Genomic DNA, 14,367 nt, shown 5'->3' with positions numbered 1-14,367 from the left:
AATAGTGTTAGTATTGATTCTTTTAACGGGAATAGGGTCATCGATATTAGTATCATCCTAGTCTGATCGGCGGTATTTCCGAACCGATACGACCTACAAACCTTCAAGAAAAGAGCATACTCCTTTTTAAAAGGCCGGGTTGCGGGTGTCCATGGGCTGCGCTGATCACTTACCATCAGGGGACACGTTTGCTCATTTGCCACCTATTCCAAAACAAAACTGTCAATTTTATTTATTGTACTTTCGGCTTTATATCAAAACACAATAAAACTGAAAGTGTAATAAAGGACAAGAAAAGGATAGTTTACCTGATGGCCTTCTCTTACATTTAATTTTCATTAATTTAATTGATTGATACTTACATATTGAATCTGTTCCAATCAATTTGACTGGGAAAATATTCTTAATGAAAAGCTAATGTTGAACTTTCAATAGTTTGTCTCATACTGTATATCTACATGGGTCAGTCAACAAGGGTTATACTGGGGTTGACTGACCAGACTGAACAGGGAGTGTCAAATGTACTTAAATAATGACACCCCAAGAAGGTAGAGCTTTGTAAACATTAATAAAGTATCGAATTTAGTCAAACATGCCAGCCAGTGGCCAGTTAGGGAACGTATTTCTAAGACAAATAATAACTTTAATTTAAAATACGTAATCCGAAGAGAAAAATCGCACTAATATTATAAATGTGAAAGTTTGTTTGTTTGAATATTTGTCCGTCAATCACGCTGAAACTACAGAAGTATTTTGATGAAGTTTGGTATATAGACAGGGTATGAGCTGACTTGCGTGATAGAAGCTAGTATATAATAAAAAAAAAAATATTCGGACTGGGTTTCTTACCCACCTTACTTGTTTACCTTATTGGTTGAAAGATTGCAACCACGACTGACACGAACTTTTTCGGTATGATTCTAAGGTCGGATTGAGTTCAATCAGGCGAATTTTTAAATTCACACAGTAAAATATGGTGAGTTCTTATAGTACGTATACTTACTATTTAATATTATGCTTATACTCTTATTCTTTCTTTGTTCACGCGGTTTAGCATACAAGTGTTAATTTAATTACGAATGGAATACGCCTGTATATACGAATGTCTTAGAATTTTCATTGCATTGTTCAAGCTGCTGGGCTATAAATTAAGTACTACTCTCAGTCTTAGTAATTAACATATTACATGGGATTCAGAAATGTGTACAAAACCTGCATGATTGGGTATTTTTCTAAGTCAAAAATAAATTATTTTGAGAGGATCTTCGCGCGTTCCCGTGAGATAAACTGCGATTTCCTAATCAGCTGCCAAGTGTTATATGGCACATACTTTGATTTACAGGAGACTCATATCCGAGTATCTAGTGGCTTGTAATTTCTGGTAATAATAATAGGTTATGATTTGGTGCCTAGATTCCTGTACATTTTAAATCACTTGTATTAAAAAAAAATCTCACAATAATCGACTTTCGAGGCAGAAGGTCAATGTCAATTTCGTAGAAATTAAATAATATATTTGTTAAGAATTTTATTCTATATACCTTTTAAGTAGTAAGGAAACCTTTTTACGATAACTATTTAGAAAAGTTGGAAAAGGTTTTGGGATCCGAAACTCTCTTATCAATATAGGCACTTTCGAAGGTTTTTGAAAAAAGGTTAGCCCGTGCTTTGAAAATCTTGAAAGTTTTCTGGGCCTAGACTTTAAGCCTGTACTACATTGAGATATTTACAAAAACTTGTTTAGCTACTAGTTTCAAAGAAAAAAGATTTAATAAGAGCTATAGTGCCATGTAAATAAATAAATAAACTGCAATTTCATTGTAGTATTTCTATGAAGAATATCTTAAATTCGATTTCCCAGAAATAACGTAGACTTTGAAATTAAACCTTCGTAAAAAATAAGCGTAGACTCACATTATTGGCAAACCAATAATATGAAAATATCCAATCGAACCCAATAACAAGCCAACAAAATTCAAATAGGCAAACATTGACATAGACCCAAAAAGGACTTAGTACTTCTAAGTAGAAACCGCTTCTCACACACCATCTGAGCCAACCGATCTCAGTCCTCCCTCGAATACTAATAAGTTAATCTTTTATATCACGTTTTCGTGAAACAAAGAGATGAGGGCAAGTACGAGATAAAACATCCAATACAACAAGACCTCTCGTTAACCATACCCGTTGTAGTATCCCACCAAAAATTCTATAGAAAAGAGAGGAGGGGTAGGTCTTCAAATCTGGTTTTGAATCGCGGTGGTCGAGTATGAGGCCGTATTAAGCATCAAGGGAATTATGAAGCACATGTTCTTTGAATACTAAACGGTTATTTCTAAAGGCGGTGCGGTAGAAATAATCTGAGCTGCTTTTAAAGCCAGGGATGTGACTAATGTTTTTTTAGTTGCTAGACAGGAATTCATATGGTAATCAGAAGCGATTGAAGAAAGACAGGAGCTAGGAAAGAATGGGTATGTAATTAGAATGAATTATACGGTTGGTGTTAGGAATAAAAATGTTTGATTTATTGAGTGGGACTGTACACTGAACAGGTAGTAAAGATTTAAAGCGTCATTTAGAACATGATAACACAATTCCAATAAGAAACAGATGAAATTTAATTTTATTTATTAACTGAGCATATTGGTTAAACGATCTTTACATATTCCTGATACTATGTAAATAGAAATGTCAAGGAGAAAGTTGGCTCCATACTTCTGCAGTCGATAACCACGATCTGTTGGTGATAATATGAGTATAGATAAAAGTTTTTTAGATAAACGAAAGCATACAAATACAAAACTTAATTATTCCTATGTTTTTCAGATTACTCGGAGTTCGATTAGTGTCAAGCCATGTTAGAGGCTCATATTCATGAGCAGTATTCCGCGACACACGACGCGGCGACTGTTTATCTGCTACTGAATCTCATGAAACTAGTCGAGTTCCTCGTCAATGAATAATTATTATGTCTCACGAAAGTTACAATACGAAACTTATTGCTCAGCAATCGCAAAATTACTAAACTAAAAATTACAAACACAATACTCGATATTCCAATAACACATCTTATTAGAATCTTCTGAAACATTCCTCATTTATATGAGAGACGCGTCAGTACACCGCTCTGTACTGTTTTGAATAAATCTTCAGCTTAAATACTAACTCAATAAGACCTCGTTTGGACGGAGTTAACGCTCTGTGAATTGAAAAAGGTTAAGGTTAACCTAATTTGCATTTGACTTAATGTATTTTGAGTTCTTCAATTGACCCGTTAACTCTTGTTTGAGACGTTTAACTAGACTCCTTTAACAAGGAGTTAAGTAAATTTTAGATTCTGTTTATTTTCCATTTATAACCTTTATGTAGGAGTTATGAGACTGTTATAATTCCTATGTGCATGTTATTGTAATATATGAGAACCATGGCGCTTAATGCTCGCTACAGAGTAGGCAGAAGTACCTTTGTCACTAGCTCACGACATACATTACACCCACTTTCTACCAGTTATATTGTTAGTGCTATTTTAATGGGATATTTATCTAGAACCTATACCAATAATATACTCAACTCATTTGTTAGATCCTTGCAGTTATTTCTTATTTGATTCCTGAATCGTCATAGGGTTGGTATTTCATTTAGAATATACTCAATGATAACACATTTTTTTCTATTCTAAGGGAGGAAACTAGGAATGTCGTCCATTACTTCTCCCGCCCTGGGTAAATCGCGAGGGAGTGTCAGACTCTTACTGACTAAAAACCACACCGTTCCTACTGGTTTTCGAGCCTTAGCCGGCAGTTCGCAGCATAACACGATATTTGAAAACAGATCTCTTAAGTTTTACTTCAAGATAATCCTGTTTCGTGTAATTGCTTCTGATTACAAATTCTAAGTCTTGTAAGAAACAATAATTTATACTATGTCAATTTCAAGATAATGTAAACTTCCAATAACATAGTGCTTCAATAATAGAACTCCCAATTGTAATGATTTATAATCCTGACATATTCTTGTTGGTCTGAAGACTGCTCGTAATCTTGTACTCGAGTCCAGTGAGAATTGAATTGGATAGACATTACATACGATTTAACGATACGACGTCTGTTTAGACTGAAAATGGCGTCGTTTGCCTATCTATAAACTTGTCTAGCTTTCCTTTGATGTCACATTTGATATCTGCTAGACAAATTCCAATTTGGAAATTACGATTGTGTTGAATTTGAATAGGTACTAAGGAAACAACAATTTCGCGGTGGGTATTTGAAAATATTGTGTTTTAAAAGATACTTTTGTTTGCTGTTTGTGAAAGATGCGATATAAAATTATATATACATACCTAGCTAAAAAGATGTTGTTGACCGATAACGTTGTTGTTATAATAGTAATAATTAGACATAGTTATTATAAGATTTAAATATTTTTCATGTAGTTATAGTTATTCTGACATATTATAATTATATTTATCCCAGCAATTCCTAATATTAATTATACTGCCTCGTTGGTCGATTGGTCGCAAGTGTAACTGTCGGACATGGGGTCTCGGATTCTATTCCCGGGTCGGGTAAACTATTACTCGGCTGTTTTCGGCATTTAGAAAAAAATCCAGTAGTAGTACGGAGTCTGGAATTGTGCCCAGCATATGGCAATTGGCTCACCCCCTATTACATGGAACTTAAAACACAAATGATGAAAAGTTGATTTGATAACCTTGAAAACCATTATAAACTACGAACTGCATTTTTTGCTTTTACCTACCACACATGGGAATCCATAGTCTAAAGAGTAAGCCCATAGTCAAACAGTTAACTGTTACGGCCTCTTGATGACGACGAGAAAACGAATGACACATACAAGACAATGATTAATACGTCCACACATCATTAACCATAATATAAAGAAGTAATTTCCAAAAAACTCGTCGGTCATTTAAATGATTACTCTTTTATTCAAACAAAAAGATGACTGACTGAGCATACAATGAGTGTTATTTGAAAAACCACAAACGGTAATGAGTGCCAAAATGTTCTTACAAAACAGAGGAAATGCTTTAAGTATGAGTGTGTACCAAATATTATCATCTTTGCTGACTCACTTGCAACAATAGATGCTAATGATTTATCTAATTTCTCTTACAATACTATTGGTTCATTACTAGGTCCCGACTTATATGGGTGTGTACTTAACATAGTTTTGGAATGAAGAATGCATTGAGAGGTTCTGAAGTGCGTTTTAATATTGTTCAATGGGAGTTTCTGTCGGTTAAATTGTTTTTGATTGGTCTCAGATTTATTAGTAGCATTTGTCTGATTCTCTAGTTTTATTGATGGTTAGCTACTCATGTTTAGTGGTTTTTATTATACCGATCGTATCAATCATGTCGTTTTTTAAATCGATCTCTCGTACCCTTTTGTTTGTCGTTTTTTGTCATTCAATGGCTTATATTTATATTCTTTCTAAATAATGAGGTTGATTCCCTTACGTAGAGTTAGTTTATTTACTATAGACTTGTGTTTATGAATTTCTAACTTACGTAATTATTTCTTATCAGTCCCAACTAGCTTCATAAGGGTCATTCTCATTACAAAATGTTCTAACAAGAACAGAAAAATATCTAACAGGAACAATGTTACAAGATAATCAATTTCAACTCAATAGATGTTTCGACTTGTAATTCCAATAATGATTGTTCAACACGAACCCAACCGAAACAGTGACCAGAAAGGTACATAAAAATCGATTTATTGAGCTCTGTTATAGCAAAAAATAAGCGAACAAAACATTAACTTTGTTCCTCGTCATTCTTTGCGATACATCAAATAACTTGGAGCCAATTCCGCGAGAATCAATTGGCTGGCGCAATAATGAAGACATTACTGACTATTTCTCCCATCTATCGACACTCGATCTAAGATAATCGCTACACGATCGCCAGTACCGTTCATGTTCACAGAATGACGAAGGCGTTTCACTAAAATATTTTTATTGTAAAAAGTTTTGACTGGTTATTAGATGTTATTAGTTATTGTTTCTTGTTTTTTTGCTTGCGGCTTGTATGAAGTTGTCATTAGTGATTTATTTATTTGATATTTTATTCTGTTAGAGATATCGTTGCTTAAAATTCAAATAGTTTCAGATTAAGATCTTTTAGCTGTAATGTGTCGTAAAATTTTGTTTTATTTTTGTCCTATGTACAAATACAAGTACGGTAGCATTTTCAATTCATATTGCAATAATAATGTCATAATTATCAATTTCGAGACAAAAATTATAACTTTCATCTCAAGAGTCGAACCTATTAATAAACACAGATCTATTGCTCTCGTGACCACTGAATCGACAAAGACAGTTAAAATCAATATACCCAAACACATTAATGATTCCGTCAAATTGAAAACTTCGAACCGGCTTCACTCTGTGGCTGTACATATCCTTTGAAGTTAGACCTTTTCTAAAGGCTTATTTGTATTCCATACAAAGTTTCGGGCCCATAGATTTGTATCTAATATATGTACAGATGTTACGTGATTGGAAAATACATTTAATGTACCTGTATTCATAAGGGTATGAAGTGGATGTGTTGTTCTTTTAATGTGATTTAATTAATTTTGTTTTTTAAATTTTGGAAGTCTAATTGATGATTGTTGGTTACTTTCAGTAATTGGATTATTATTTAGATACCTATTCAACTAATAGAGATTGAAAAGTGACTCTTAATGAGATTGTTCTATGGTTTATATTCATCATCCTTGGCAGTCCAAATAGTTCGTATTATAGCTTTACGAAAGCTTGTATTCCCATTTTAGGACCAATCATCTGTTGTATCTGTAGATAGAGACTATATTTTTAACAGACTCCTAAGAAGGAGGTTCTCAGTTTAACTTGTATGTTTTTATGTTTGTCTGCGATTATCTCACGTTTAGCTAAACCGATTTTGACACTTTTAAGAAGAAGATTTTAGGGATATTACCTGCCTTAAAGACAGTGGATACGGTAAAGAAAATAAAAAGCAGTTCACAATCATAAAAAACTGACATTATTTTCACATATTCAAGTATTAAATTATGTTATTACAATTCGGTCATGCTGCGGTCATTCTCACTCAATAATAATTGGTCTCAGAGTTTGAGCCTCCAGATATTTTCCTATAAGCATAATGTAATGAGCTGTTATTACTCCAACCTTTAAACAGTGCTAACCATTACTCTATCGGTATGGCCTCGGGTGCTTTTGACCATAACCTCTGCTTCCCATCCCACACATTATACCAGTCGTATAAGGGTCAAAATTGATTACTTAACAAGCTGGTAACGGGATGCCAATTCGTCATTTTGGGATTTGTCATTGCAATTTTCGAGTCATCGCTTATAGGGTGGTGTTCTTTTTTTTTGTATTGGTGACCATTTTTTTTTTTGGTTTGTAGGTTGTCTTGGTGAGATCTTTTGATCAAATCTCAGTTTCAAATTTTTTAGTTGACTTTAATTTGGTGTTAAGTAGCGGACTGTTTCGTTGCCATTCGATTTTTGTTTTTTTTTTTTATTTATTTTTTAAGGGGTAAAATCACCCAATGGCAATGGCGGAGTGTTAGACTCTTACTGACTAAAAACCACCTCGTTCCTATTTCTGCTTTTCGAACTGGAGCCTCGGTAAACCCGCTAGGTAGTCCGCAACTCTGGGGATTTTAGGTTTCAGCCATGATCGTCACACTGCAGGGAAATAAAATCGTTCTCTTACTCTCTTTCCAGTCTTTTCTATGAAAGCATTAATACAATAATAATCTTGATACAAAAGTAATAATACATCTAAGAGACCTGAAATTAGGTTCGCCTCCACATTTTCATTACCATTTAAATACCTATTAAAACTTACCATGCTATTACTCGTAAAAACACAACCAATACTACCGACTACAAATTTAAAAATAAAAGTCCGATAATGCTTAGTCACGCAAAAACCGCGTCTAACATCGATCTAACATTAATAAATAATTCATAATGTGTCTATCAAAACCCCATCGAGATACGAAAACAACATATTAATAAAATGCATCGCCGTTCAACGTTTATAACAAACGGCCACACTGACAGACGATTCCATCAAAAAAAACCGTACCGAAGACAAAACGGCAATCAACAATAAAATAACAAGCTCTTTCTGTACGAACACTCCAAAACTTTTAGCGTACTATATTGAAAAAAAAAAAGTTATTCAACATTCGAAAAATTAACTGACAACTATGACATGTACAAGTGCTTCTGACAAACTTGCGTTTACTGTGCAATTTTTGTTACATTACAAAATGCAACTCTATTTCTTTGACAATAAGGTTTTGTTCATCGCCTTGTTGTGTAGTAAACGGTAAATAAAACTATGTTTAGTGAAGGACCATTGAGGCTTGTCCGTACTTACAAAGACAATGCGACTATACAACCTCTCGGTGAGTGGTCAGTATTTCTCTTCTCTAAGTTATTGTTACACCGTTATTCTATGGACTGTGGACTATGTGACTAATGTTGCCCACTTTACACAGTACCGTGGCTAAATGACTCTGATTCTATGAAAGCGTTTCCGGTGTCAAGTGGAAGTGTATTAAGGAACTTGTGTTTTGTCTATGTCCTTTTCAAAATTTAAGACAACGGAATGATTTGATGAAGGTTTGTCTTCTCTGAGGAGCAATTGTAAGGTAATCGACTCCTAATATAATTAAATCTTCAAATGGGATCCAAAAACGTCATAGTAACATTGAATGTAGGATTACACACGCTATGAGATTTTTTAAACTTTACTTCAAGATTGTGGTGTTTTTTATTAAACCATGGAAGAGAGAAATTACGCAACTGACGCAATTAATGTATACCTATACCAGTATCAACAATAATTACAATACCTACAATCTAAACCAATAAAACCATAATAATCACCAATAAAACAAAAAAAAAACACCATTTTATAACCCACAACAAAAAAAAAAGAAAAACAAAACAAAATAATTGGAACACCCCTAGCAAAATCAACGACCAACACCGTAGTATTGATAAAGCAATCTTCAATAATATCGGTAATAAATATTTAAACTGTCGATTTATAAAAGGGATCAGCTCGTAAACTTTCGTGACCGTTCCTCCGTTGGTGCATCACGTTTTATGATGGCCGCTGTTCAGTCGTGATCTCTTCCTTGCTACACTTTTTGTTTAAGGTACTTAAACACTGAGGTGTAATTGCGGTGGGATTGGGATGTCAGTTTGTGGTTGGTGTTCATTAAATTGTTTTGTGGGCGAGTTGTTAAGTCTGATAAGATTTTTAAACAGGAATTTTTGATGTATTTTTTTAAACAGAATTTATTAGTATATAGATTTCATACTTGGTAGAATGTTGCAAAAGAGGGCGTCAAATAGGATATTCGACGGCCGATGCACGATACATTGAGACCGTCACTATACGAAAAAAAAATGTTTTTTTTTTGTTAGAAGTGCCATAGCGCCCGAAGGTACATTTTTTTCCAAAAACACTTTCCAAAAAATAGCTTTTGCTGCTCGTATAAAATTTTTGATTTCAATACTCATGTAGAACTAAGTCTTATTAGAAACATCACGGTATCTTTTTAAGCATTGTGCCTTTTAAAACATCATCATCACGAAAATTGTCTAAAGACATACCAAACTGCACCAAAATCTTCATTGTCTTTAGTAAACAACAACATACCTAAACACAGTTACAAAATTAATCCCGACCGCAACTCACTGCAACCATTAGTGTCCCCATAGTCGTTACAGTCTAGTGCGCCAGCAGCCTAATGCTACATCGCATGATTTATGCCAATGGGTCTGTAATGAATTTATTAAAACTGAACTCCACTTGAACTGGGCCTTGTAAAGAGAATTATGTATGGGTGAATTTAAAAGGACATGATAATACACCAGGTTTGGATTACCTTTGAGATTTTTTGTTTTAGCGATTGCAATTTCTTACTAAGATTTTACGCATGAGTTTGCTTAACTGAAGAAAGCTAGGTCGACTTAGGAGAATAGAATAATAACGTAGTATAAAAATGAAAAATCTATTGCACAAATTTTTTATATTGTATATATGTAATATAACATATTACATACTTCGATAAAAACTTCGATAGATACTTTGATAAAAGGTATAAACGTTTAGGAGTGGGAGCAAATATGTCACGCGTATTTCAAATCGATATAATCGAAAGTTTTTGTTTCCGTAAGAAAACAAAAAAAATCGTGTCTAATATTTGAAAACAATCTAGAAGATGAACATTAAAATAAATATTAACCTTAATGTTAATCAATATTTTACTAATTATATTCTTTATCTCGTTACAAATACGGGTGGGAATCGATTGATATACTTCAAAGGCAAAAACTTAATATCAAACCTATCTCCAGTTACTGGAATTTTTAAAATTGTTTCGAAAAACTCTACTTTTAGGGTTTTTATTCTGCATCCCTTTAATAAAACCTGTTTTGTTTTATATTTCTATTTTTCGTTCAGTAAATTCTTGATTTATTTCTGTTCGACAAAGTAAATTTAGTTTTCAGACATGAAACTGATTTTTAACTAAATCTTTAGTTTCAGTTTCAGATTTATTTTCACATTTTGTAAACTGATATTGTTTGGTATTTCTATCAAAGTTGTTTTAAATTTGAAAAATCTATTCTTCGAATAGTTATTCTATCAAAGTTTGGTGAACTTTTGTTAAATATTTTTCATTTCATTCTATTTCTTACTATAAATAAAGATTTACTGTAGACAATAAAAAGAAATCTCGAAAGTTTTATTATAAGACAAACTAGTTAAACTTAGAGCTTAGAAATCAAACTTTTCCATGATAAACGATTGTAGCAATCAATCGCCATCAACGCATATAAACCATCAGTGCACTTATAACTCCTTTGGTACTGCGGGTATAAACGGGTGACGCTGAAAGTTTAGGTATTATCACCTGCGCGTTTACCTCCTGTTCTATAAAAAAGCATAGGTATTGTTTATGTCATTACTTTCGTGAGACATACTTAATTAAATATTATGTTTTTCGGCTTACTCACGTAACTATTCGACGAGGAACTCGACTAGTTTCAGTGGCAGCGTGTCAGTCGCCGCGTCGTGTTTCGCGGAATGCTGCTAATGAATATGAACCTCTAGCGTGGCTTAAACCTGGTGCAGTTCCTCGTCGTAATAATTAAAAAAGCATAGGTATTAATAAAATAATCTTAAACTGATGTCTTAATTTTCATCACTCTTTTCGGTTCACAACTCTTAACCCAACAAAGATCATGATTATAGAATACCAATAAATACAAATAAAAACCTTTTTTTAACAAATCCTTCCTTCCTCGCAAATACTTTACGTAACATTACCTTTTTGAAAATAGAAAAAAACTCACAATCCGTTTGATAACTTAATATAATACTTAATCCTGTTAAGAAAAAATCGTATTGTTCAAAGTTAAGCTCTTTTTAGGATCCCGTGGCAAAAGGGTGCTGACGGAATCCCTGTTGCTAAGAGTTTGTTATTCAATAAAACAATATTAAGCTATGTATTTTTGTCTAGGATTAAGCACGGATGTGTGATTATTACAATATTTGACTTAAAAAAAATTTTGGCAAAAAAACAGACAAATTTTAGGTATACATACCTAACAGCTAAATAAAATCATACAAATAAAGTGATTAATTATTATGTTATCGGCTTACTCACGTATCTGTTTGACGAGGAACTCGACTAGTTTCAAGCTATGCTAGAAGCTCATAGTCATGAGCAGCATTCCGCGACAATCGCCGCTTCGTGTGTAATAGATACGTGATTAAGCCGATAACATAATAATTAAGTAGTAGTAGTATGTCTCACATAAGTTATAAAAAAATTAACTGATATTTAAAATATTTTGTTTCACTGTATTGCGGTTCTAATTGCTTCGTATGTTCTTTTAAAATTAGGTGAATACATAAATGATGATACCTGATAGTACGAAACCATGTCAAAGTAAAATCGATTCGTACTTACCCAGTTTTTTCTAATGTGAAATCTTCTGGAAATAAGCGCAGGTCACGGGTATACTAGTAAAAAACATTTTTTTCTATCATTTGAAAAGATTTTTTTATATAGTGAACCGATTTACCGTGAAAGCGAATTTAACCCCAAACGTTTTTAAGGACCCTTAAAAAACTGTCTACCTGAGACTCCTTTGAATTTTAAAGAACTATTTGTGCATTAAAGTTTTAGCGATTTATGAACTCGATATAAATGTTAGTTGTAAATAACTTTGTATATTTAATTTTTGTTTTCTAACCCTAGATTAGGAACCTATGGTTTTAAAAGCATTAGATATCTTCAATAATTTTAATTTTTAACGAATGTAGGTTTTAAAAGGAATATTTTAATAAATGTTTTTTCTTCTGTTTTCAGATATATATCCCAGACCTGAAGGCCAAAATTATAATCGGTAAGAGTCACATATAATTTACGGTGGAAGTAGTTTATAAATTACATCGACCAATATTCTCTTCCAGTCTAATATGTGTGGCTTTTTTTTCAAACAATATATACTACTTTACTACTTACTTACTTAGATTAGATTATATTAAAAATCTCTTTATTGTACACCAAAAAAACACAAATGATAAACATTCAGAAATTGATAATACAATGGGTGGAATACTTACTTCATAAACATCGATTTCCCAACTAAATTGTCAGATTTATATACACCTAGACAAATAATACTTTGTTCTAAATCAATTCTATTGAAATTGAAAATACGATATGACTATGAAATATCATATTTATTTTTCGCCTTGACATTTGGGAATCCCGTATATTTACTTGGTTTTTTATTTGCTCCTCTGTGGCTTATATGTTATTCTCATATCGATGTTTATTTCAGTACACTGTGGCCTTTTATTTGTGTTTATTCGTACGATCCCTAGCCCTTCCGAAGTATATAAGGGTTGACATCCAGATCAAATATTTGGCTTAAATATTACGGAATAGATGACTACCCGTCTGGTCTCAGTGCGAATGAGATCTGAAATATGATGCCTGTTATCAGCAAAATTATATTTGACGAAACGTTAAGAGCTAGAAGCTAAAGTATTTATTATATTTATTTTCGATGGTTTTTTATGTGTTTTAGTAAGTGTATATTAGCACTTATCTATATCTTGTATAATAAAGCTGTAGTAGTGTTAATTCTGTACATTGAAAATATTAAAGAAATAAGTAGTATGGGGGTGTTACTAGATAGATACCGGACTAAATGGATGCTAGATGTTATTATTCCACGCGAACTAAGTCACGGACAAAAGCTTTTTTGTAAGAAAGATCTTAGGCCGTCAATAAACATAAAACGTTATTTACAAATGTTTAATATAATTCTATTACCATTTAACATTAATTGAAATCTAACAAAAACATGAAAGATTAATATATTTTTCATGCTTTTGTTCGGTAATAACCTAGATACTTATAATCGTAAAAAATCAGATAATGATCAATGTAAACAATACACATTTAAAAAAAATATTTTTAACATGACACGCAAATCTTAAAAAGGTGGCCATTTTATCTTTTAAACATTTTACCGCCAATAAAAAGAAAGATGGCGTCATATTGCAAAGATATCACTGAAATCTGTTTAAGTTGTCATTTGAGACCAAAACTATAATAGATTGCGATATAAAAGCATATAGCACGATGATATTGTATACCGGAGCACAATATTTCGTAATTTGATGCTAGGGATCAGTGTGTTTGTTTATTTTACCCTGTGTTGGCTTTTGTCGGATGAAGCATCCCTCTGACGGATAAAATCCGAATATGGGAAATGCTGTTATTGATGTATTCTCTATGATAGATATGTTTTTGCGATTCTGTATTCTGCGAGGCTATTGTGTTTTTTTTTTTAATTGTGATAATGCACTGCTGATTGTTGTATTTACGTAATTATGTAATGTCAAAAAATAATGTATTAAAGATAAATTAATAAGACTCCCTCGTTGGTCGGGTGCCGGAAGAGGTCTCGGGTTTGATACCCGGGTCGGGATAAGTATTACTGCATTTTTTTCGGTTGTGTTGTGTTGTGCCTAGTGTATGGCAATAGGCTCACTCCCTATTACATAGGACTTATAGCACAAATGGTGAAAAGTGTGTGTATATTATATAGCGGCAATAATTGCCCTAACGCCTAATGCCTACTCCTTCGGGGATAAAAATACTCATTAAATAAAAATCCGAATGCTTGAGCTAAGCTTTGCTACCAGCATTTCGTCTACAAAACAATTTTGAACGATATATGAACGGATAGGATAATTTCACAAAGTAAGAAGCTTTCTTATAGATTTAAAATATAG

The 14,367-nt window shown here is 32.9% G+C and overlaps 1 protein-coding gene across 3 annotated transcripts in view; it reads left to right on the top strand.

The window, feature by feature from the left end:
• Positions 1-14,367, top strand: part of LOC118275339 (uncharacterized) — a 178,692-nt gene that overhangs the window by 31,887 nt on the left and 132,438 nt on the right. For all 3 annotated transcript variants that reach the window (XM_035593247.2, XM_035593248.2, XM_035593249.2), the window contains exon 3: positions 12,425-12,461. The gene's annotated coding sequence lies outside the window, so the exon portion shown is untranslated. The remainder of the gene's footprint in view (positions 1-12,424; positions 12,462-14,367) is intronic.

The sequence above is a fragment of the Spodoptera frugiperda genome, chromosome 8 (genome assembly GCF_023101765.2).
Source record: "Spodoptera frugiperda isolate SF20-4 chromosome 8, AGI-APGP_CSIRO_Sfru_2.0, whole genome shotgun sequence".
NCBI classification, from domain to species: Eukaryota; Metazoa; Arthropoda; class Insecta; order Lepidoptera; family Noctuidae; genus Spodoptera; species Spodoptera frugiperda.
This window is presented reverse-complemented; position numbering and strand designations above follow the sequence as displayed.